Source organism: Triticum dicoccoides, chromosome 3B (assembly GCF_002162155.2).
Source record: "Triticum dicoccoides isolate Atlit2015 ecotype Zavitan chromosome 3B, WEW_v2.0, whole genome shotgun sequence".
Taxonomy (NCBI): Eukaryota; Viridiplantae; Streptophyta; class Magnoliopsida; order Poales; family Poaceae; genus Triticum; species Triticum dicoccoides.
In genome coordinates, this window is record NC_041385.1 from 517,837,161 (window position 1) to 517,840,483 (window position 3,323).

General features: G+C 40.9%; 1 long non-coding RNA gene across 1 annotated transcript; it reads right to left on the bottom strand.

Moving 5' to 3' along the window:
• Nucleotides 1-1,743: 1,743 nt before the first annotated feature.
• Nucleotides 1,744-3,317, bottom strand: LOC119276845. Its single transcript, XR_005136830.1, has 2 exons — nucleotides 2,353-3,317; nucleotides 1,744-2,259 (listed from the first exon to the last, which is right to left on the bottom strand). It is a non-coding gene; the product is annotated as an uncharacterized LOC119276845 (long non-coding RNA).
• Between the last annotated feature and the right edge of the window lie 6 nt (nucleotides 3,318-3,323).

The following is a 3,323-nucleotide window of genomic DNA, read 5'->3' on the forward strand; positions in this document are numbered from 1 at the left end:
AGTTGAACTTCCTGTTGTTTTCAGTTGAACTTCTGTGACGTATTTTGTTTGTAATTTTCTCACCCATTCGTCAGTTTTACACAAATGATATTCTTTTTGTACAAAGCTCTCTCACAATAATTTCTTTAACTTTCTCCGACGAAGGACTTGAACTTATAACAACAAAACTTTTAGCCTTTGCTTTTTTATTCTTTTTTTAATACAAAATGCACATTGTGTAGTACATGAACTTTTGGCAGTTATCAACCTGATCTTCTCTTGGTTACGTGAAAATATTTGAGTTTTTTTATGAATTTTTTATCTGATTTTCTTAATCTTTTTTTATGAATTTTGAAGCTCTCTATTTTTAATAGTTGAACTTCTTTTTATTTTATTTTTGAACTTCTTGTTTCCATTCTTTAATAACGAGGAAAATCTGAGTTTTCTATAATCATCGAACTTCTCCATCTTTTTAATATGGACTTCCTGGTTTTATTTCTTAATCATTTTTTATGAAATTTTGAAGCGTTATATTTTTAAAAGTTGAACTCCTTGTTTTTTATTTTTGAACTTCTTGTTTCCATTGTTTAATAACGAGGAAAATCTGAGTTTTCTATAATCATCGAACTTCTCCATCTTTTTAATATGGACTTTCTAGTTTTATTTTCTTAATCTTTTTTTATGAAATTTTGAAGCGCTCTATTTTTATTAGTTGAACTTCTTGTTATTTTATTTTTGAACTTCTTGTTTCCATTGTTTAATAACGAGGAAAATCTGAGTTTTCTATAATCATCGAACTTCTCCATCTTTTTAATATGGACTTCCTGGTTTATTTCCTTAATCTTTTTACGATATTTTGAAGCGCTCTATTCTTAAATGTTGAACTTCTTGTTATTTTATTTCTGAACTTCTTGTTTCCACTCTTTAATAACAAGGAAAATCTGAGTTTTCTATAATCATCGAACTTCTCCATCTTTTTCAGAAACATGGAAAAACCCATTTTTATGAACCTTTTTTAAATTTGAACTTCATGCTCTTATTTTTTTAGAAACATGAAATAATGATTTTTATATACTAGGTTTACTATATGTGAATGTGTGCTTTTTATATTCAAACTCCTCGCATGATTTCCACGTAAACAGTATTTTTTAGCGTGATTTACATCTTGATATTTTTTTCATGAACTCCCCGGAAATCGATACATTTATGCTTCACTACACATTTTTATAGTTCTTTAATTGCGATAGTTTTTACTATGTGTGAATGTGTGCTTATATCCCACGTGATTTTCATGTGAACTTTAAAAAGAAATTGATTGGGAATTTTTTGTTCTCACTTTAGCTAACACTAAAGGCAACAAAATTACACAGCTCACACTTTTGTGCTTGTTTGTACATCTTGCATGCATTCGAGAACAAAACTGGGTTGCAAACATGTCATTTATTTGTCCAAATTTTCTACAAAAAACAACAATCATCTGGCCAAAGCACCACCTATCGCATTCATATAATGAAGATGTTTTTTCTATCATTTGAATTGCTCAAATATACGCACTAGAACTTCTGTCAAGAACATGTTGACAGGTACATATACAAACAACACCCACATGCCCCAAATGCTACACATCTATAGTAGCTCAATAAGCATCTTCTTTCTAAAGTTTTTTTCTTCTATTTCCTGTAACTTGATTCACGTAACTTCAGAGATAAAAAAGAAGAAACAATAGCAATGGTAGCTAATCTTCTCCCCTTGCTCACCTCACCATTCAGCAGCAACAAACGGCAACACTTTATAATCATAGAAACATGCAGAGATCACATGCAGTGTATACAGAAGAGAAAAAAAATATGGGCGAACAATCGGCTATTCTTTGGCACGGCAATGATTGGGGCACTTCAGGAGTGGTGCTAGCTGGAGTAGATGTGAACATCAGTCTGAAGAAGTGGCCGGCCGGTCTGAGTAGAAGGCCCTCCTCTCATTCTGTACCTACGTACTTAGACCAAGTTACATAGTTCTACGACTATATATACAAAACTGAAGAAAAGGAATACACCCCTGAGTGAACACTGATGGCACTAGACATGAGTACATCGCCTGGTAAAAACCACCCGGGGAGAGGGCCTTACATTCGTTTGCTTCTAAAAGTATTTCATCTCTGATTAAATGGACCGTCGGCTGTCATGCATTTTCGAGATAAACTTGGAAGAAAACTCAAGTTTTCCATTACTGAAGCTCCTGTTAAACTGAAACCAACAGACCAAAACACCAATTTCTTTGCATCTGCAGATAAGGTTGACCTTCAGATATCAAATCACTTTGAAACAATACATAATTGGACAGGAGGAAGGAACCAATGCTTGGCTGAAGACGCACATGTGCCAATGGCTAGAACATGAGGAATAGTAGAAAAGCGAGATGATGGAGGATGCGAACATGTGCCAGTGGCTCGACGCAACGTTTGCTGAAGACACACCAAATGGTCTTCAGATATCTGCACTACTGCTGGCAGAAGCTTCGACACGAAGGAGCACGAACAGATGAACTCGGACGGACTTCAGTGGGGCACTTGGACTGCCAAAGCAGCGGCTGGAGCAGCATTGTATGACGGCGGCTGGGACATGCTGGATAGAAGACACATGCACTGGATCAGGACCCGTACGCGCACAGCGCTCACTGGAGATGCAGGGGCTTGAAGGCGGAGGATCCAGTGGCACGATGGTGGGATCCAAGCGCCGCCGTAGCGAGGCATGGTGGACGGAAGTAAGCATCATCCGCACTTTTGTATCTCACTGGGCTGCTATTGGTGCACCAGCGGGCGCCGTTTGGGGCGATGTCCCTTGGAACGAATCACCGGTGATGAGCGATTCCTGCATGCGCCCCTGTCTTTGGACTTCTCCCTAGTTGATACGATGATAACACCTGAGAGGAGGTTCCCGTCCGAGCTATGCTAGTGGCATCGACCGGGAAGGGGAGGAGCGGCATGGATCCGTCTCGGGGCCTGCTGGGGATGGCGGCTGCTCGATCCATGGCGTGGGACGGCGGTTGCGCGCAGCCAGCTGCAGGTCATGCCCTTCTCCATCTGAAGTTCAATACCTCCTCCAACTACAGCATAGCACCCAATCCGGAAGCGGACTCATGGTCGCCGGCGAGTGGAGGGAGGTGAAGGACCCTTGCTAGATCTGGCGACCCCGAGGTGCTCCGGCAGGCGGTGCAGCATGTCTCCGGTTGGGGTCATGGTTGTGGCGCGTCGTTGGCTGGGGTCGGTGCTTCTGCCGGGGAGGGAGATGGGGGCGGCCGCGCTTCTACCACCCGAGGGAGGTGGGGGCGGCCGTGCTTGCTGTTGG